The 22,490-nt window shown below is 45.1% G+C and overlaps 1 long non-coding RNA gene across 1 annotated transcript in view; it reads right to left on the bottom strand.

Annotated features, from left to right (window-relative positions):
- Positions 1-22,490, bottom strand: part of LOC126510606 (uncharacterized) — a 62,089-nt gene that overhangs the window by 21,436 nt on the left and 18,163 nt on the right. Inside the window, exon 3 of the long non-coding RNA XR_007594445.1 lies at positions 17,990-18,083. This is a non-coding gene — a long non-coding RNA (uncharacterized lncRNA). The remainder of the gene's footprint in view (positions 1-17,989; positions 18,084-22,490) is intronic.

Genomic DNA, 22,490 nt, shown 5'->3' with positions numbered 1-22,490 from the left:
CACCATCGCAAGGAATTTGGGGCATTTGGTCCAGCACCTACAATGCTGTGGGATGCTGAGTTTAAAGTTGATGAACTAGTTGGTCTGGTCAGAAAGTGAGCAGTTCTCTCCAGAAACACCATCTTCATCGAGATGCACTACCTTGCACAAGCCTAAAACAAGGACCAGGCAGTCACCCGCAGAAACCTCCCAGACTGAGCCACAGATACCTGGTTATTCTTTCTAAGTTCATGGTCTTGGGTGCTCATTACAGAAGCAGGAGGTGGACTGCCACCATCATTTTTGTCTTCTGGCTCTGTGTGCCCGATGATCTGTCTTCATTGAAAACCCGTTCTTCTGCTCCCTGCAGCTCACATTCGTGAAACAACACTGGCATCACTGAGATTCCAAAGGTTTCAAATGCACATCTTTCTTCTGAGAATGAGAGGCTCTCTTGAAAACTTTGAAATAAATGAAATTCAGTGCACAGTACGGAATTGACCACATAAGTGCCTGATATCAAGATGCTTACAGGCTGGGTGCTGCCTGAGCACTCAAAGGCATCCAAATATGCTCTTAATCAAAGAATTTCACTTTACTTTAAGGAAATCAAAACAAAACAGAGCAACATTTATGCTCAAGTGAGAACTGCTACATAACTCCCTAGAGGCAAGACAGTCATGTCTTGTCCTTTGCTGTTCTTTTTACCCACTGGCCTCCTCTAGGGCCTTTGTTAAACCTAGTGTGTTGTTTAGATGTAGCAGAGGCCAGTGCTTTAAAATCAAGAGTTAGATGTGAGCTATTTCCCCAATAAAAATAGTAAATTTTCAAAAGAAAAGTACAAGTAAATCTTAGTGGAGGAAAAGGCCACTTGTAACCCCAGAAACTGTCACCTGTGAGTCTACAAGAGGCAGGAGGGGTTGACTCTCAAGACTTACTTACTTCAAAAGAGCAAACAAGGAAGTAGCCTCTGCTGTATGAAGCCCCATTTAACAGGACACTGAAGGTCTTTGCTTATGCTATAAGCATAAGAAAAGCGGTAAAAAAAAATAATTTAAGCAAAATATGCTGTACCACTTAAATAAAATAATGCACCTCTTACAGAAGTAGCAAAATTCTATTTCTACTTACATACCTAAGAAAGTGCACATGTCTTGTAAGGGAGCCAATATGAGGATGTTTACCAATGGTGTTATTAGCTCTAATAGTAGGAGATTAAGCTCAGGGATCCATCATTGGGATGGCAATTAAGTGAAATGTACTGGAGAATGAAAAGCCAGGCAACAGTGAGAAGCCGTGGACTAGATACACATAAATCAACATGGATGGATTTAAAGGCATAGATTTGAATGGGAAAAGTCAGAACCAGAATGGATTTTATGGAACATTACTTTTTATACAAATGAGAACCTCTAGACATTTTTTAAAGAGACAAGCCTATTGTCAACCCCAATAACAAACAAAGATTCTCCAAAGATAATGGATTTAATCAGGAATGAACATTGCCATGGGAGTACACATGTCACAGTAAATTATGGGCATGTTCAAGGAGGGAAATGAAGACAAGAGTTTTTAAAGGGGAGGGTTCCATAATTTACCTTGGAACAATTATCATGGCTATGGGGATCAATAATAAGAATGGTGTCAATCCAAGGTTGAACAAGCAATTGCCGGGCAAATGGCCTGATAGGTGTAGTTACTGTGTACGACTTTGGTGCAATGTGGTAGTTCTGGAAAATTCTGTTGTAGCATTGCTTATTATGATCCAAATGCATGCACAATCTTCTCCACGATCCCTTCCATTTACAGTTTTTGTTAGGATTTGCCCCAAGGCCTCCATTGGGCTCTGACAACTTTGATACTGCCTACACTTTTGCATAAAACTCTTAGCATAGGAGACAATGTAGGGTGAGTAAGGACAGAGATGGGGAATGGAGAAGAAATAAACACAGGCCAAGACTTGACAGACAAGTGTGAAAGAATACCTCTGAAGGAAGAGCTGCTGCTGCTGCTGAAACACAAACAAAGGCGGGAAGATGACCAGCAAGAACAGCAGGCATCCAGCAGAGGCTCTGGAGGAAGTTGCTGGACTTCTGAATGCTGACTCCGCTGCTTGATACACTTGACCTTTGGAAAATTACTTCACTAGACTGTGCGTCTGCTTCCTCGGCTGTAAAGCATAAGTGCTAACAGTTCCTGTGTCAAAGGACATCCATGCAAGACACATGATGTTCATCAGTGAAAGAAGTCACGACAGGAGCTGACAGGCAAGATTCTGGGAACAGAAGCTGATGCAGAGACCATGGAGGAGAGCTGCTTACTGGCTTGCTCCTCAAGGCTTGCTCAATCTGTTTTCTTTCAGAACCAAGCACCACCAGTCCAGGGATGGTAACACTCACCATGGGCTGGGCCCCCCTGCATTGATCACTAATTGAGAATATGCTTTAGAGCTGGATCTCACAGAAGCATTTCCTGAACCAAGGTACCTTTCTCTCTGATGACTCTAGCTTGTGTCAAGTTGATATACAAAACCAGCCAATAAAACTGACCCCTTGTCAATGTGGCATACAAACACATCACTATTAAACCCCAATCCTTCCTTTCTTTAGTCATCCCCAAGATCTCACACCCACTTCTGCCTTTGTTAGGGTTTTTATTGTTGTGAAGACACACCATGATCATCTCAAGTCTTACAAAGGAAAACATTTCATTATGGTGACTCCCTTATAATTTAGAGGTTTAATCAATTATCATCATGGTGGGATATGGTGATGTGCAGGCAGAGATGGTGCTCAAGCTGAAAGCCCTACACCTAGCTATGCCGGCAACAGGAAGCGAACCAATACACTGAGAGTGGCTTGAGCATATACGAGACCTCAAAGCACACCCCATAATGACACACTTCCTCCAACAAGGCCACACCCACTTCAAAAAGGCCAGACCTCCTAATAGTGACAACTCCCTTTGAGGGCCATTCTTTTAAACCACCACAACCTACAAAATGAATAGAGAGAACCTATTCCCACAAGTTTTCCTTTGAACTCCATGGCACTGCATGCACACACATATTATACAAGCTAAATAAATGAGAACAAAGTTACTCAGGACTAGATGTGCACAGAAAGTCCTTAATGAGCAGCAAGTATTCTGTAAACATTAAGTTACTAGAGTAATTGCCAGAAGTGGCAGAAGAGCCACCCAAATATCTTCAAATGGAAAGAAGACTCCATGTCAAAGTCCTTCTTGGGTAATAATGAAATCATCCCCATGACTAAGCATGACCTTGTGAGTGAGTGCACCTAAAACTATGATATCCCCTCTTCAGGGTCATGAGCATGCCTGGACTTCTCAGCGTTTAGGGTCTGAATCCTGTGAAAGGAGACTGTCGATAGATCCAGGCCATGTTGTCCTTTCCTCCTCTCCCCATGGGAACAAAAGCGGCATGGTAGAAGGGTTTTAAGAGATGGTGTTTGCTTTTGGAATTAAGTAGTTAGAAGTGATTCCAGGAGTCAAGCTTTCACACTCAGGATTTTCTTGCAAATGGCTCTAGAAAACACTGATACAAGTTTGCTAGAACTATTGACTTTTGCCCTAGGAAAGGATGGTTTCCACTTCCTAAGTTGTTCGTGTCTAATGTTTATTTATCAAATGGTCTTTTCCTTTCTGTTGAATTGTATTCTTCCAGGTCCTTAATGCTCACATTTCTTAGGTATGAAACTTTTAAAAACCTTTAGTCAAGTGACATACTTTGGCATGCTAGGTAGAACAGGAGAATTTCTCTGTCTTGGAAGACCAGATCCTAGTTCCTAAGCTCCTGCTGGACAGCTGGGCCTGCACCATGAGCTCCAGCAAAGTCCTACCCTAGAGACATTCATTGTACTATTACTAGTCACCCCAAAGATGGGCCTGATCCTGACTATAACAGTGTGGGACACTTTTGATTTCATGGGCCTTGGGTGCTTCTAGACCTCTAGTACTTCTGATTTCATAGGTCACTTCCTCCATTAAAAAAATTTAAATTGTATTTCATGATTGCATTAGTATACATATAAACACAATTCAGGTTAAAATTTTAATAGACATACTGTGCTTGGTGAGTTCACCCTGCGCATTTGGTATCTCTTCAGACTAATAATAGCTGTAGGGATATAAGAAATGATGTACAAAGAAGGCAGGGGGAAGAGATGACAATGACAGATGCCATCAGCTGGGAGTTTACTTCTATGGCAGGCACTATGGAAAATGCTTTATACTAATTATTTTTTAATATAGCAACATATGAGTTTGCTGTTTTCATTCTCATTTTATACATAAGAAAAGTCTCAGCAAGACTTATGTAAGTCAGTCAATGGTAGAGCCAGAGCCGGTTACCTATAATCCACACCTACCCCCACTACATCACACATACACACACACACACACACACACACACACACACACACATACACACACACACACTGAATTCTCTCCTCTTTCCTAGATTCGGGTAAGAAAGAACTCATCAATCATAATTCAAGGGAAGGCTCAGAGACATCATTAGCACTAACTCAGGCGACTCAGGCGATGGTTCACTTAAGGATATCAGGAAATGGAGACAAACCTGAAGTCTATTGATTATTCAAGGTTTTCTAGAAAAACAAACAGGAGAGGAGTTAGGGTGAGGTTTATCATTGGAACTGGATCGCATCGCGGAGGCCAAGGGACCTTCCCTACTGCCATATGCATACTGGAGATCCAGGAGGGTCAATGATGTGGCTCAGTCCACATCTAAAAGCCTGGAGCCCAGGCACCAAGATAGATACAGATATCAGAACATCAAAGCCTGAGACTCAGGAGCTCTATGGCCAGAAATGAAGAAGCCCCAGTTCTAGAAGAACAAAGAAGGATATGCCCTTCTTTCCCTCTCTGTTCTGGCCTGGCCTCCTGGACTGGCTCATGTTCACCTTCGTCAGTAAAGAAGACTTGCCCTCATTCAATCTATCAGTTCAAATGCCAGACTCAACAGATGGCAAGATATACCTCTGTGATCCCAGACGTGAGAGGCTAAGGCAAGAAATCAAGAGTTCAAGGTTAGCCTGGGCTACATAGTCTCAACTCCAAGTGCCAATCTCCTCTGGCCATACCCTCTCTAAAACAGAGAAATAATGTTTATCAACTGACCAGGCATCCCTTAGCCCATCTTTTCACAAAATTAACAGCTATAGTCTAGAAAAGAGCAGTGCAAATGAGGAGGATAGGGGAATATTCAGATTAGGTGATATTACTTAGACAACAGTGGGGGACGTCCACAAGTAGCTGGACTCCCATCTAGCCCCTCCCCACCTCCAGACAAAAGCTGAAGATATGCTGTGGGTGTTTGCTGTTGAGTGACCCCAGCAGTTCTGTTATGTGAAGAGATGGGGTTTGTAAGCAAAACCGAGTCCCAGGAATCAGTGCCTGCTTCACAGCTAAGTCTGTTGGGAAACGCATGCTGTCAAATGGAGAAGATGATTTTATTATTCTTATAGATGATTATTCCACTTCTATTGGGAACTCAAAAGAGTTTATAAGGGAGAAACTTGACTTCCCAAAGACAGGGCTGTTTTCAAATCAGAGTTGGCATTCGCATCAATTCTGCTGAGCAAGAGCCCTTCTCTTCTCCCTTGCCGGCATGATGGGAGAGGCCAGGTTCCTGGCACAAGAGGAATAAAACGGTTGAAACTGCAGCCTGGCAGAAAGGTGAAGGCTTGTAGGCTCAGTACTTGTGATAGAAAAGATAACGGTGACCAAAACACTGTGTGGGGCTGGTACTAGCCAATAGGAGTGACTTTGAGCAGGACCCTTTATTTCCCCTCCATAATGGCACTAGGTAAGGGGGAATGTGAAGGGGGTAGGAGGGCACCCACTGGGGTCTCCACCTGCCTCATAGCATGAGCAGTATCCAGCAGCTGATTTTCTGGTTCCTCCTCAGAGCATCCTTGTCATGGAATATTATTTTAACTGGACAAAGATGTTACATTTGTGTCACCTTGCCTGCCTAAGGCATCTGATTGGTCTAATGAAAAGCTGACAGGCCCATAGCTCGACAAGAAGAAGGACAGGCAGGGCTGGCCAGAAGAGAGAGGGTAAATAGGAGGAGAAATCTAGGCTCAAGAGGAAGAGGGAAGAATGAGAGGAGGAAAGAACAAGGGCGTGAAACAGGCAGACACCAGTCAGCCAGACGTAGAGAAGAAGCCCTGAAAGTAAGAAACAGAAGAAAGGTAAAAATCCCGAGGCAAAAGGTAGATAAAGAGAAACAGGTTAATTTTACATATTTTGTTTTTTTTTTTAAAAAAACTATTCAGAAATGTGCCCAAGCTAAGCCAAGCATTCAAAACTAATAATAAGTTGTGACAACTTATGTTGGAGAGGTTGTGGGGAAAAGAGAACACTCCTGCATTGCTGGAATGTAAGCTGGTACAGCCCCTTTGGATGTCAGTGTGGTGATATCTCAGAAAATTAGGAAACAACCTTCCTCAAGACATAGTAATACCACTTTGGGGTATATATCCAAAGGGTGCGCAATCGTGCCACAAAGACATGTGCGCTCAACGGTGTTCATAGCAGCTTTGTTTGTCATAGGCAGAGCCTGGAAACAACCTAAATGCCCCTCGACCCAAGAATGGATAAGGAAAATGGATAAGGAAAATTTACACAACGGAGTAATACATAGCAGAAAAAATAACGACATCTTGAATTTTGCAGGAAAATGGATGGAGCTAGAAAACATCATTTTGAGTGAGGTAACACAAACACAGAAAGCCAAATCCCATTTATTCACTCATAAGTGGTTTTTAAACATAAAGCAAAGAAAAACAGCCTAGAAATCACAATCCCAGAGAACCTAGACAACAATGAGGAAGGACCCTAAGAGAGACATACATAGATCTAATCTACATGGGAAGTTGAAAAAGACAAGATCTCCTGAGTAAATTTGGAGCATGGGGACCTTGGGAGAAGGTTGAAGGGGAGAAAAGAGGCAGGGAGGGGAACAGAAAAAAAAATGTAGAGCTCAATAAAAATCAATAAAAAAAAAACTAATAATAAGCATCTGTGTCATGATTTGGGAGCTGGTTGGTGGCCCAAAAGGAAGAGCCTGGTACACATCCCACTTCCAGTCTCTCTGACATCCCATCCGGGCCAGCAGGAATCTTTTAATGTCTCCTGTCTGTGTTCACTGATTCTTCCCGTGTCCCCACTGTCTCTCAAATCAAACTTTCCAGATACCAACTCCAGATTCCTTTTCCTGCCTGACATTCAAGGCCGGGCAATCTTGTCTTTCTGGCCCGGTGTCCCAGAGGCCTTCAGGTCCTTTACAGATTCCTGTCCCCTCACACCGCTACGCCTTTTTCATACGGCTACCTGAGCTGTCCTCTCCATGACGCGTCAACAACACAGTCCAGTGAACTGAACTCCTGCGTGGGGCCAGTCCCGACTTGCAGGACAGCGGCACCAAGAGAACAAAGATGACTCTGTTCTCACAGACCCAGAGTGGATCAGAACAAGGGGTCTTCATGTGTCCTGTGCTACCCTGACAGAATACTTTAGAATGCTGATAGGGACAATAGCAGTCAAGTTGGCTCAGGATCCCGGAGCGTGGGAAATCCAGAGCACTCGCTCCCGGCCAGGACCTTCATGCCATATCACTCCGTGCTCAAGAGTGAGCACACAAGCAGGGCTGAACTCACACCATGACACCCCCTGATGACCTTGATCTGGTCATAAGGACAAGAGGGTAGATCTTCCCTTATTCATCTTAGGCACCCCCTCCTCACACTGCTACTCAGGGGGTCAAATTTTCAGCATATGGATTTACTGGGGCAAGGGGAGTGTCTTCAAGCCAATAGCACAAGGCAAAAAAAAAAAAAAAAAAAAAAAAAAAAAAAAANAAAAAAAAAAAAAAAAAAAAAAAAAAAAACAAAAAACGGGTTTTGCAGCAAAGTAGGAGAAAGCACGTGGTACTTGGAGGGCATCATGGGGCGGTGGGCACAGGAGATGAAACCCTTTTCAAGGGTCGCAGTCCCTTGACAACTTCCACCATGTCCAGGCGACTCTCCCTACCTTGCTAGGATGGCCTCCTTGGATATGCCTCTAACAGGCAGTGCATGCGGGGCTAAGAGCTCACAGTCTGAGCCTGACTGCCAGGGTTTTGATTCCTCGCTGTGACGCGGAGATGCTGACGGTGCTGATTGGGTAGACGAAAGGGTATAAATCTGTAGCGTTCCACTTAAAGCAGCATCAAGAGCCACAGAGCCCTCACTGCTACCATCCGGCTCTTCATTACACATTCCCTCAGGGTCTTCCCCAGCACACCACAGGGCCCCACAAGCACTGTGGGAAAGCAGGATTCAGGAAGATGCTGATTTTGTTTACTTAGATGTATTTCTACTGTAACACCCTGCTTTTGTCTCCATAATAACAACCCACTCTAACCCGTTGACTCATGTGCTATCCTAGACACACAAAGCATGCTGATAGCTTTCCATTTTGATTGACATTATAAAAAAAATGAGAAGAAAAAAGAGAAGCTTCTGTCTCGGATGTCCAAGAATAGACTCTGCATAAGCCTTGGAGCTCCAGGCCTGGGATGGAACTGGAAGAGGAAGTGATCATTTGCCGTCTTTCTTTATAGCCTGCGTTTCTGGCATCACTTCTATGCTAAATGGGACGTTTTAAAAATAGACCTAACTAGCGTTTTGACAGAGACTCCATTATGGAGCCACAGGGGTGTAGCCATGGAGAGTGAGCGTGTGTGAAATCTGGCCAGTGACCACAGCCACTTCCAAGGGTATATTGGGTAGCTGTGAAGACGCTATCTTCAAGGAGTCCTTGGACGCTACCTTCTGGGAGTGCTCGGGACTGCGGTATTGGTGTGTGGTAGCTCTCCAGATGCCTTGCTGCCTGGAGTGAGGAGGATTAGCCGCATGTGCCCACTGCTCTACTTATCAAATCTCTGATGTCAGCAAACACTGAGTACCTCCATCCATGAATAGGCTTGCCAGCGATGAGATGCCAGTAGAGAAAAGAGAACATCTAGAGAGTCAGAGTCCAACGCCGGGTGGAGGAAATGGGCCCCATTTGCAGATATACCGGGAGCCCCAGGTAGCTTCTGGAAGCATCTCAATGGCTTTGCACTCCCATCTGCAGAGTGGGAGCAAGTCTTTCCCTCATCGAGATAAGTCAGGAGCTGAACTGCTGGCTGTGGTGGACGGGATGACTGTTGTGATGATGATGTCACTAAGGTAGGAGGCCTATGGGGACAGGATATCTCCAGACACTAACACAACCACAGGCAGGGTGTTTCATTCCGAGAAGAAAGGACCCTGCTGTCAGCCAGGATTCCAAAGTAGTGACTGTAATGGTACCACCCACACAAGTGACTCCAAGGGTGACCAACTGATGCCCCTAGCTCACTGTCTGCTGCTGTCTCACCCTCCTCAAACCCTGGTCAGAAGCTGAGTTCAGTTCTAGAATTGGTCATATCTCCTGTAGCCAAAGCCATGAAGACGCCCCATCTTTTCTCCCCCTCTCCCTCCTTCTCCTCCACCTGCTCTAATCACCCTGTTCTGCCTTTTCTTCTTTGGACCCTAAGGAAACTGGAAAACTTCAGGATTGAGAAGTAGAAGAGAGAGGAACCATCACTGATTTTTCTCCACTCTAGCACATGTGGCCCCTGACACAGCTAGAAGCAAGACTGGGGTGGGGGTGCTGGAGGATCACTATTACTAGCAGACGAGGTGGCCCCAGAACCAAAGAAAACCCAAAGGAGACAAAAGAGCCAGGGATGAAAGGGGACTGAAGGGACTGAAGCCTTGCAAATCTGTGGCAGGGCTAGCACTGTGGATCCCAGTCAGAGGCTTACCCTCTCTCAAAGGCTGGAACCATCTCCCACCTCTTATTTCACTATCAAGGATCAGAATCAAGCACCATGCAGGCCAGAACCCGCACAACTGGAACTAAAACGCAGGTCCTGCCTGTCACTCTTTATTCTTCTTCCTCTTTTCTCTCTCTCTCTCTCTCTCTCTCTCTCTCTCTCTCTCTCTCTCTCTCTCTCTCACACACACACACACACACACACACACACATGCACACACACACACGCACGCAGATGCTCACACACATAGGCAGGTTGACAATGGTGCACAGACAGTCGGCACACAGATGTTAAGACTGTTCCCCTATCTGTGGCGTATCTGTCTATGATCTGATAAATCTCTGTGCGAACAGGCTTCCTGATACTTAGCACTGGGCTTACTTCCCTGGGCAACCCAAAGTGACAGAAGGTGCCAGATTTGCCCAGAAATAACTCAGAATTCAAATGCTATAGACCAATAGGTTCATAGAATGCGCACACCGTACAACTCGCCTGTTACAGTGTAAATGGCGATGTGATGAAACCGCAGTCTTGAACCTCGAAATAAACTGTGCCAGTTAGCAGTGGTTCCCCCTTCCTTCTCCCGAAAGCCAACTAATAATCGACTTTGTGTCTGTAAATTTGTCTAGTGACCATTTTATATTAACAGAATAATGTAGTGTATGATCTTTTTAGACTGGACTTATTTCACCTTCCAGAACTTCAATCCTTCTATGGCTACATAATATTCCACTGCTTGGATATACCGTATGTGGTTCATCAGCCGGCTGAACACATGGGCTGTCTCCATGATTTATCTGTTATGAGGAATGTGACTCCAAACACGCTCAGACAAGTTTTTGTGTGGACATATGTTTTTGCTTCTCGCAGGTACATACTTAGAAATAGAATTTCTGGGTCTGATGAGTAACTGCTAGACTGTTTTCCAGAGCGGCTATACCATTTTGCATTCGCACCAGCAGCATGTAAATGTTCCAGCATCTGCGCATCATTGCCAAAACTTGTTATCCATCTGATTATGAGTATGCCAGTGCGGGTGAAGCACTTAGGTGTGGGCGTGGTTTTTTTTTGTTTTCTTACTAACTTGCTCTGCTGAGCATCAGTTCATGCGACTACTAGCTATTTTTATACCTTCTTTGGATAACTATTCTGATTCCCTTCCAATTTTTAAATTGTGTTATTTGCATGCTTGGACCTTAGGCCCTTTCAGTATGATATAGAGTGACTTTGATTGATATTAAATTTTGTAAATATTTCAGTATAATCAAGCCTTCAACTAGTCACTTAAAAATATTTATAGGTTCCTGTGCCCCAAACAGTATCATATTTTTCATAACAATTCAAAGTTTTAAGATGAAGCAAAAGAAAAAAAATACAAACATTGTCAGACATCCAGAGGAACAGAAATGAACTTCTAGGTGGGTAAAATTAAGCCTTCTATGTTGTGTGAACTTTTTCCTGGGGTGATGGATAAATGTCTGCTCACTCCAGATAGGAAACTAGCAACAGGCCAAAACCAATTCCCCTTAAGTCTAGTTTGGTGAGTCAACGAGCTTAATTTGGGTTGCTTCTAAGAGCATGTGCAACCCTGACGTGAAGAAAAATCTCTCCTGCCCAGACACCATAAGTTGCCCCTCCACGCTCAGGAGATGAAGAGCTTCCTGGACCCTTTCCACCTGCGTGTGTGGCTTTAACAGTCCCAGCCTTGCACAGATCGCCTATGGATATCACAGCTGCAGACTGCTCAGGCAGATGATGGTCAGATGGTACCCGAGGACAGCATCCCACCACACCCTTCTTCCTACACTGACCGCATAAAGGGGACCTGACGGGCTCCCCAGCAGGACCAAACATTGCAGGCAGGTCTTGCCCACTCTGCTTCCCCCTGCCTTGCGCCCGTTCATTTTCATTCCTAAAGCTTGCCTGCCCACCCAGGTCTATTCCCTTATTTGGGCACTAACTCAGAAACATTTCAAGGTCCAGCAATCAAAATTCACTATTTGGCTACACTGGCTAACCTGGCCAATAAGGACTTTCCAACTAACCCTCCTCACAGACTTCCCCTTTTCTCCTTAAAAAAACAGTTCCTGGGGTGGGGGACACATGCTGCATGTGATCTGCCTTTGCCCAATCCTCCTTTGTCCCTTCCAGGGACACACACACCGCTCCCGCTTGTCCCTCCGGGTAATAAATCTTTGTGCTGAAAATTTGCTGCCTGTGTGTGTTCTGAGCCAACTCCGAGGGGTCCCCAACCCCTTGCACTGGTACTGGCTGTCTTTGCAGTAACTATGCAAGCAGGAACCAACTAAAGAAAGTACAAGACCAGCCCTGTCTTAGAGGCCATGGATTTGGAACTGACTCACACCTGTGGGAGCTTCTGTGTATCCACATCGGTACCCACTCCCCTCATCCCCAGACTCACACTAACCAGCCAGCTTGGGGGGGGGGGGAGAGCAGATGCCCCATTTGGCGTAGACAGCACCCTCTGAGTACCTGCTGTGTGCCAGAGTCTGGACCAGGAACCATCATAGTCAGCAAACACCCCCTGACTTCTATTAGTTATGGTTTGGTGGGGAAGCAGCCTCTTTATCTCCCGTGCAATCCGTGAATTGATGGAGGAACTTTTGAAGTGATTGGGACCAAGGGGGAAGGACTCTTTCAGCCCGGATGCCCTTAAGGGTTTCCCAGGAAGGAGTCCAGACTGGCTCTCTATAATGTAGTGGAAGTTAGTTAGGCATCCCCAGTACAGAGCAGTGTGTGTGTGTGTACAAACTACAGGAAGGGGGGAAACCGCACTGACTGCAAGTTCAAGTTTATTTGATCAGTAATGCTGATAATAACAGAACATCTGTATTTTAGATTTTTTTATTTGTGTGTAAATTTAATAAATCTACAGCAAAGAAAAAGAATCAAACCCCATTCGACAAGAAATTCCCCAAGAGTGATTGCTTTATTTGCCTGCCCAGAATTCCTTTCTACACAGCTCGGGATTTAGACAGTGTGCCTTGTGTTCACAGATGGACTGGAGCTTCCTCAGAAGCAAGGATAATTTAGACCTCTTCCCTAATCCTATGTCCCCCATCAATAGAATGGCCTCCCAGAAGGCATGGAACTATGTATGTTAGCACTGGTAACTTGAAAAATAGGCCCTGGTAGCTATGAGACAGAAAATCTGGCAAGTCTGAGCCCCATCATGGGTACTTCGGAACAAACAAAGGCAGGTGTTATTCACTTGAAATTCCTCCAGGGGTCACTCCCTCCAGTGCAGGGCCTTGTCCAGGGCTCTGTGTCCAGAATGCAGTGGTACTCACTATGTGGCAGATGAATGTGGTTGGAACATTTTGAGCATCACACAAGGATGAATCATATCTGGCCGAGTCTTCTACCTAGGCCTTCTGTGCAGGTGACTTGGAGCAATCGGGGCAGGGTGGGCTGTACTTCTGTAGGAGAGGCTGCACCTCACCAAGATCAGCCTCTGGCCCTGGTATCTCCCATTTCTTACCTGACTGTAGTATGAGCTCTGTCACCTGGCAGGGAACATCTAGCCCACCCACTAAGCTGCCCCCTGAACACTGGGCTTCTGCTTCACGTGGTGCACTGCCCACAGCTGAGGCTGCAGAAGCTCTGGGGAGTTGCCGTTGTATCAAGGAGCCTTGAGAACAGGGGCAGGGCAACAAAAGGAAGGGCGAGGTTTGTATGTTTTGACTTGCAATTACTGTTAAGCAGCCGTAAACAAGGAAATTTACCACAGCCCTCTTAAAGTGGGTAAAGAACAACCATGTGCTTTAGAGTAGTTACTTTTCTCTCGCTGTGACCAAACTCCCAGTGAGAAGCCACTGGAGGGGAAAAGGGTTCACTTTGACTCACAACTTGAAGATACAGTCCAGCATCATGGTGACGAAGTCACGGTGGCAGGAGATGTGTGAGGCGGCTTGCTCACATCCAAGAGAACAGGAAAGCAGAGACGGGGGGGGGGGGGCAGGAGTGAAATCTGCTATAATCCCAACGCCCACCTCCCAGTCACCCACTTACTCCAGCAAGGTCCCTCCACCTCCTAAAAGTTCCACCCTTGAGCCTGTGTAGAAATAGTTCACACCCACACCACAATGTCCACCAAAGAAGGACCAATGATCCTCAAGGCCAAATATTTCATCCCCATGGCAGACATACAAGCAGGAAAGGGTTCTTGAAATGCCGTGTCAGCTGGATCTCAGTAACAAGCTCACTGTTTCCTCTTTAGGGATGTGTACATGGTAGCACATGTACACATGGTAGAGATGCTAGCACATGGTGACAAGCAAGGTGGAGTTTCCTGTGGCCAAGTGCCCCTGACCCCAGTAGTGGCTGCACCAGAAACAATTGATGTCAGGCTTCTGAGTCCCACATTTGGATAAACCCTTCCAAAGCCTGGTCCCTAATTTTCTTTTTGCAATTCTCTTTCTTGAATGGCTCCACATTGTGCAAGCTTCTGACACCCACAAAAAACTAGTTCTAAATATCTAAACACAGTATATACTCTGTATAATTGTTTGTGTGCGCATGTATTATATTTAACAACCATTATTGAAAAGGAGCCCTGAATTTGAAAGAGAGCAAGTATATAGGAGAGTCTGGAGGGAGGAAAGGGAAGGAGGAAACGATGCAATTATAATATCAAAAATAAAAGAAATAGTTTTTTTAAAAAATCCTTCTTTGCCCGTTTTTACTGCCTCGTGCTACCCACACTACAGTCCAGCACCTCAGAGTAAAATGAATCCAACTCTTGAACATTTTCCTTGCTAACATTTGCAAAGCAAGATGCTTAAAAGCTGGGCCTATTTTAAGCCTTACCATATCAACTTCTACTTAGAAAGGTGGTGGGTGGGGTCCTCTCCCATCCCACTGCTAACACACGTGCGTGGACGCATACACACACACACACACACACACACACACACACACACACACACACACACAATTTCTCCTCCTGTCTTCCCAATACAGTCATATTATACATGTTTGGGTATATTACTCTTTACATGTCTTGGACCATGTACATGTTGTTCATGACTGAGACAAAGAACATATTGTAATTACTTTTATTTTCTCACATCTTTCATTTTTACTGGCGTTGAAATTAAATTAACCTTGCCTTTTCATTTGCTTAAATTTCGGGTTTTTGCTTTTTTGTTTCTTTGGTTGGTTGGTTTTGTTTGTCTGAGCGTCGGTCACTAACTCAAGCTAAGCGCGGTCCAGATGTAAAGCAGTTCTCCTTAGAGTCAAGTGCAGGAGACAGATCACTAGGTTTCAGGACTTTTCTGGCCAGGTTTCTCCTGGATCCCTCCACCTGCTGCCCTAGCCTGCCCCAGTTCCTTGCTCTTCTGCACGACTGGCATCCCAGCACACACCTGTCACCAACCTGCCGGGCTTCTCCCTCCTCCTCGACCTCCTGGATTTTATTTATTTGTTTGTTTATTTATTTATGTTTGTTTGTTTATTTATTTATTATCATATTTTTACACCCTCCTTAAAATTCAGAGGGATCCCCAGGAGGAAATTATCTCATTTATTGACAGTTTGGTCACGTGGGGGAATTCTAAGTGGGCAAGAAGTCCCTTTAAGGATCTTGAAGTAGTATACCTTATCTGCCAACATTCCGGGCTGTACTTTTAAGTCTGGGCCATTTTGATTCGCACTTATTTTTAGAGGACTCTCCTTCTCTCTCCTCTCATCCTCCCGTCATTGCTAATACTTTAGCCATCATATAGATAATTCATCCACAGTACTGAACACCTGCCCAAGCCTTCCTATCTCCAACATGGGTCTTGCAGTTGTGTAAATTATATAAAATATATTTATATTAATGACTCCTCAATGATTTCCTCTCACCAATCCTTTGCTCGCTCACTCACTTTCGTTCTCCCTGGCCCCCTTCTCTCCTCTCCCATTAGTTGAGTTAATATCTCATAGTTTAAACATCATATATTGAGCCCATAACTTCCTTCTCTTTCCTCTCCTCTTTGTTTTGTTGTTGCTGTTGTTGTTTTAGTGAGAGTATTGTGTCTGCGCTTATCCTCTGTCCTGGAATATACCTACACAGAAAATATTTAGAACCACGAAACATTAGAGATCTGACAGCTAAGCAGTCAACATTCCCATGGGACCTGGAAATGGAGGGGGATGTTCTTTCCGATCTGTTATGGACTTTGACTTGATCCCTCTGTCTCTGGTGTCATCCTTAGAGCCCCCTCCCCTCAGTTTGAATGTTCTTATCGGGACCTCCCTAGTAGGGTTTCTGCATACTAATCTCTCATCATCAGCTAAAGAAGACAAGGTCCAGCATCCACCAGCAATCCAGCAATCTGTACATACTTGGGGGTCTGTCCATCTGCTTCAGACCTGCCTTGGAGGCATCTGAGCCTCCCTTCCTGAGCCCCTTACCTCTATGTGAAGAAGCATCAGGTCCTCACTGGTTTCTCTACAGTAGACAGAACATTCCCACTGTCTCTACCACCCACATTCCCACACTCCCAATCGTGTGACCCTTCTCCTTTGTGGTCATCTTTGCTTCTGTTCTCTAGTCTCCGCAGATTTACATCATTTGAATTTGCTCTTCCTGCCATTTTATTGGTATCTCAGGAGAGACTAAGAAACATGCATGTGTGCAAATCACCCTGCTCAACTCAAATCTCTATTTGTACTTCTTTTGTTTTAAAAATTGCAATTTTATGTTGCTTCATACCAAACAGAGTTATGATTTGTGTTTAACAATTTAAAATGCCAGATCTCTTACTTTTGACAGTTCTAGCACATTTTAAAGAGCTTTTTAAAAAAGTCTTTTCTGGGAATTTCACAGATACATTCAGTTCTCCCCACCCCAATGAAAACCCGATGTGTTCCACATAGGATGCAACCATCAAACGAGTGCTAGGAGCCAGCAGAATTGTCATTATATCATTAAACTAGAATCTTGGACTCTGCAAGATCTCAGGGGGTACAGTGAATATGGAAAGATGGGTTCCAGGCTGGCACAAGGAGCCACCTGATGGGAATCTGGATGGGACATAAAGCAGAAAGAGCACACAGGAGGAACGTAACATCTGTCCGTCCACTGCCACTCTCACTTGGCCATCAGCCGGTGAGCCAACCACATCTGTAAGGGAAGAGTGGAGATGCTGAGTCTAGCTATGCCTGACTTCTCCAGAAAGGAAGTGGTCCATCAGTTCTTAGCCACTGGGAAACTAAAGTGAGCTCATAAATCTAAGTGTTCTTGGAAAATAAAGAGGCTATATAGATGCACAAGGTCATTATCAGTCCCAGGGCAAGGCAGACAAGTCCAGTTCTGACCTGTAGCATTATCAAGTATGCCACAACAGTCAGTTGTGGAGAAAGGGCAAACCTCTGGGAGTGTCTGTGAAGAAAGCTGGAATTTATTAAAGAAATTAATCCCCATGGCATCTGAGACTCAGGAAGAGGTCTGTCCCAACACTCACCTACCTGGGGGGAGCTCTCAGAAGACATTCCTGAAGATGATGGCATCTTAAAATGATATACTCCATCCCTTGAGTGACCAGGTGGTGGTTCTCCCTGGCTAACCTGCATTAGACTTTGAGTGAGAAGTTAACTCACGCAAGGCTAAGCTACAGAGATTTGGGCAGGCTTGTCACAGCGTAGCCTGTCCTTTCCCAGCTGAGGATCCTGGTTCAGAAGGCTGCTGCAAGGCCCTGGCATCCAGGGGAGGGTTGTAAAGAGAGGAGGGTATGAGGGTTCTGAATGGAAAGTTCTTCTCTTCTCCCTGGGGACGAGGTGAGAACAGGAAGGGACTCCCAGGGCTTTGGTTTCTTAAACTTTCCTGGGTAGATAAACAAGGAGTAAGGGGTCTAGAGACAATCCATCATGAAAACATTGTCTCCTCAGTGTAGATCCCCATGTGGAGGGACTGCCCCATCTCATGGTCCCTCCTGTGGAAGAAGTCCTCCAGTGCCCTCTCTTAAACCTGTCCTAGGAGATCCTTTTCTGGCTCACTTGTTTAGGCAGAAGGCATGGCATCTCTAGAAATCGTACCCCCTGGCCAAGGATAAACTTGTCCTAAAGGAAACTACATCTCCAACTCCTGGGATCAGAAAGAGGAGCACCCACCTTCTTCCCTCCTTTGGGTTGGGCTAAGGATTTCCCTAGGGAGAACAGGCCATAGTTCCTGAAACTTGAAACTGGGTGCAGCATCTAATAGCACCTGGGAGAGACAAGAAAGTAGTGGAATATGGGTGAAGGCAGAGAAAAGAAACCATGATTGTCTTTAACTCAGTCCAGGTGAATTAAGACTGTTCAACCAACCACATAACCCTCTAAAATTTGCCTCTAATTTCAATGTCTTTATAAACAAGCCATTTTAATAACACACCTTGTTTTGAAAACCCCACCCACTCATTTTATAGTTGAGTCAAACCAGAGAGGATATAACATAGCCAATGATACATGTCAGGACTCTGAATAGCTCTCACCCATTGACGCTGGACAGAGCCAACCAAGGTGCCTGTGCTTGACGTGAAACTCGGCCGATGCAAGGGTAGCACTTCGCATCCAAACCACCCAGCAGCTTCTCTCATCCTGGGTTAGTCTGCCCAGCATAAAGCAAGCCTAGACTGCAGAGAAGTAGATGGTGCTTTGCATCCATGTGAGACGTGAGGCCAAGGATGCGGGGCGGGCAGATAAGTGCTTCTGTGCACAGGGCCCATGATACTCACATCCTTATCCGTACAGACAGAGTTTCCGCTGTGTTGGCTAAAGTCCAAAACAAACCCTAACCTGTGAAGGGGTTTTAGTGCTTTACCACTTGGGACAATTTACCCACTGAGTATTAAATTTTAAGATTCGACTGTCCCAAGACCTAATTAAAGAAAGAACTAGAAGAAATCGTGAATAAAGAATAGAAATCCCAAGCCCAAATCGTAGCGGGGGGAGGGGGCAATAATGTGTTTTCAAGTTTATCATAAATATCACAGAATTGTTTCATTTTTCAAAAATTACCAGCCGGCTTCCTCTTCCTGTAGAAATTGAGCAAGCACAGCACATCTCTGGCATGCCTTGCTAACCACGGATTCCATTATGTGTTTAATAATTGACTATTCAATAGAGCAGTGATGCATTTTTGTCTGGAACTAATTCACCTTTGTCTGTGCTCGGCATGGATGTTCAGAGAATCCCAGATGGGATGGTGGAAGTGTTCTCGCTCAGGCTGCCCGACACAGGCCCACATCCTGGGCATTATTCACATCAGGCCCTGCGCTCAGAAATGTTCTAGCATGATAAAACCACCTGAAGATGTGATTTATGGACGCCGTGCAAAGTGGGACAACGCCTCTCCCCTGCTAATGAGAACTAACCAATCTCGGGCTGCGGGCATCTTAAACCGGCAAAGAAACTGTCAGCTGCAAAATTAACAAAAACGAACATCCTTAGAGCCCTTTACAGCCCTGGGAGCTACCCAGCTGGACATGGAACTATGGTGGGTTGACTGGGGAAGGGGAATTAGCCAATGTGTGTGTTGACTTCTTTATGGTGAAGGGAAAAATCCCTGACCCCCTGAAGAGTTTCTTTGCCTTTCTCTGTTGGGTTTATGGATTTGAACAGCACAGTAAACAGCCCAATCATTTAGAGCTTTGAGATGGCCCCACTGCTCCATCCTGCAGGGAGTTTGTGCATGGACTCAGAGGCTGAGCAGGGATGTTGTGGCCTGGATATCTCAGATTTGTAAAGAGCCACGAAGAACATACTCCATGGCAGCCACCTTGGCTGTGTCTGCAGCAGAGCAGAAGACACAGCAGGGACTTGTGGGAAATCCAGCCCCTGAGAGAGGGAGAGAATGTACAAGAGAATAGTGGCCCGGGGTTACAGTCAGCTGTGAAATATTTGGGATACAAAAGGCAAAGTGACTTTGGGGTACTCACTCTTCTATTGAGCCTTCTTGGAAGCTAGGTATATAATTTGGTAGCTTGTGTATTATTTTACAAAATTATTTACTTGCTTCAAAAGTCCAGTGCAGACTTAGCTGTCTGGACTCCCTCCTTCCTGCAGCTTGAGTTTTGTGATGAAATTTCCATTGCTTGAGATGCGGAACCTGTTTTATTCCTTACCGAACGCCCTAAAGTAATAACAGCAGGATCTCTTTACCCCACCAAGGGATTCGACGCATTTCTCTCCAGGCTTTGACCTGTTGTGTTCAGTTGACTCAAGTGTAGACGTGGAAGTCAGCACACACCCTCAGGCCAGCGCTAAGGCAGGCTGTAGTTCCTGAGTGACCGGAAACTTGGAGACTCAAACACGATTACAACCAAAGCTAATACCTGAGTCAAGACTGGAAAGATTTGGCCTGATGATCCCTTTCCTATTATTTCCTTAAAATATTCTCAAATGCGTCGCCCCAAAGGTCTCTTGAATGAACAGGAAACAGCTACTTTTTTATCTTTACTAAAATAGCGAATATCTTTGTCAAAATAGCAAAGTCAGAGAGCTCAATATCCCCAGCTATAGCAATAACTTCAGCTGGGTGTGATGGTACCTGCTTGTAATCATGGCACTTGGAAAACTGAGGCAGGAGGGTCACCATGAATTTGAGGTTATGGGGCAACAAAGCCTATATAATGAGTTCAAGATTTGCTTCTCCTCCCGCCAGACTACACTGCTAGACAATTTCTATAAATAAATAAATAAATAAATAAATTCAATTTGTATCGTGCTTTCTAAAGAGAATGTTCTGCTGTTAAGTGTGTGTGTCTATTATTTAATCATGACAACTATATATAGTAAGGCCCCTAAAATTACAGAAACAGAAACTGAGGCATGGAAAGGTTAAGCAACTCGCTCTAGGCTGTGCAGCCAGTGGTAGAAGAGCTTGGTACCCAAGCCATCTGTAGTCATAGTCCATTCACCAACACACTGCTACCTCTCTTGGGGAGGGAATCATGCCCCATCACTAGTGACCTGAACTGGGCCAGAAGTACCTTTATTCAGTCTCTCCTAAGTGCATGACATTGTGACAAGCCTTAAAAAGACAACAACAAAAGCTAGAGAGTACCATCTCCCTCTCTGAGCTCCACATGAAAGATGAGCACCACAGCATTCTGAAGGGCGTGTTGCCAGCCATGCCTCTTGGCAGGTGGATGAATTTGGCAGTGTACCTTCCATTTATAAAGGAAGATGTTGAGCATGGCCCCATGACATCCCTCTCCCTGATATCAGGGCTGCTCTGCCAAAGACCCATAGTGGGAGGTCCCTGCTAGAGCGTGCTTGAGCTAGTATGACAGTAGGTCCAGTCTGGGATAGCTGTACCTCATGGTCTGGCTGTAGTATGCTGGTATTGGGTTTCTTTAGAAGGTATCGTGAGCCTTTCACGGGAGACAGGGAATTATGATTTGAACAGAATCCCTGGAGTTGTACATCATGGAGGCTTTCATATAAGAAAGAAAGGCACACTTGGAGAGGCTGAAAAGGGAAGATTTAGGGAGAGGGGGGTGGGGAGGACAGTCACAGAATGTTTTAAAGGGATACCTAGAAGAGTTTGTAGCAGACATGGGGTATGACTGCCCCCCTCCATGTCATCTTCCTGTGAGACCATCAGGGGAAAACATGCCACTTGTCAGCGTTTCTTAGAGTTGAATAGGTGAGTGACTTTCAATGGGAAACAGCAAGAGTTGGAACAAAGTAAACTTTCAGAAAAAGCAGAGACATCCAGAAGCCCAGCCTCAGTTCGCCACAGAGATGGCTGTCCAATCACACCCGGTATCCGTGTATCTGAGCTCACACCAAGGGTCAGCATGAGTGTCTGAGATCACACCAGGCATCAACACAAATGTCTGAGATTGTATTGGGCATCAATGTATGTTTTTGAGGTCCCACCAGGCACTAGTGTAAGTTTCTGAGATCATACCAGGCAACAGTGTAAGTTGCTGGGGTCCCATCAGGCACCAGCGTAAGTTTCTGGGATCATACCAGGCACCAGTGTAAGTTTCTGAGATCACACCAGGTGCCAGTGTAAGTTGCTGAGATCACACCAGGTATCAGTACAAGTATCTGGAAGCCCATGCTACAGAAAGGAGGAAGAAGACTGGGAGAAATCAGGACAGGCTCCCCAGAAGAAGGCACATTGGGTGGAAGCAGAGAATAATGTGCGTGGCTTTCAGAATATTTGGAGACAAAACTGTCCTGCAGTGTGAGCTCTGGAAACTCAGCCCCCATCTATCCCAGGCCTCAGTGACCTAACAAAACGGTGCCATTCTACCCTAAGCATGAAAAGAAGTCCTTCTAGAAAGATGGGTGTGACTGACACACCTGACCAAACCTATCACCGTTTTCTCTGGATGTAATAAAAAAAATTAAAAGGCAATAGGCAGACAGTTGTAAGATTACGGTGCCCCCAGTCCTATGATTTAAGCCTCCTTACAGAGTGGAGTGGGGAACGATTACTGGAAAAAAAAAAAAAAAAAAAAAAAAACAGAAAATGGGGTGGGGGAGTATGAGGAGCAAATGGCACATGTGCTGATTCAGTCACCTACTTCCGAGCTCTGAGTCAGACTCTGAAAGATGCTGGGGTGCAACCTGGTTCCCCTCAAAAGAACTTCTGCTCTAATATAATACAAATATA

This window comes from Alexandromys fortis, unplaced genomic scaffold, assembly GCF_014885135.2.
Source record: "Alexandromys fortis isolate MF-2015 unplaced genomic scaffold, M_Fortis_MF-2015_v1.1 scaffold_85, whole genome shotgun sequence".
Lineage (NCBI taxonomy): Eukaryota > Metazoa > Chordata > Mammalia > Rodentia > Cricetidae > Alexandromys > Alexandromys fortis.
This window is presented reverse-complemented; position numbering and strand designations above follow the sequence as displayed.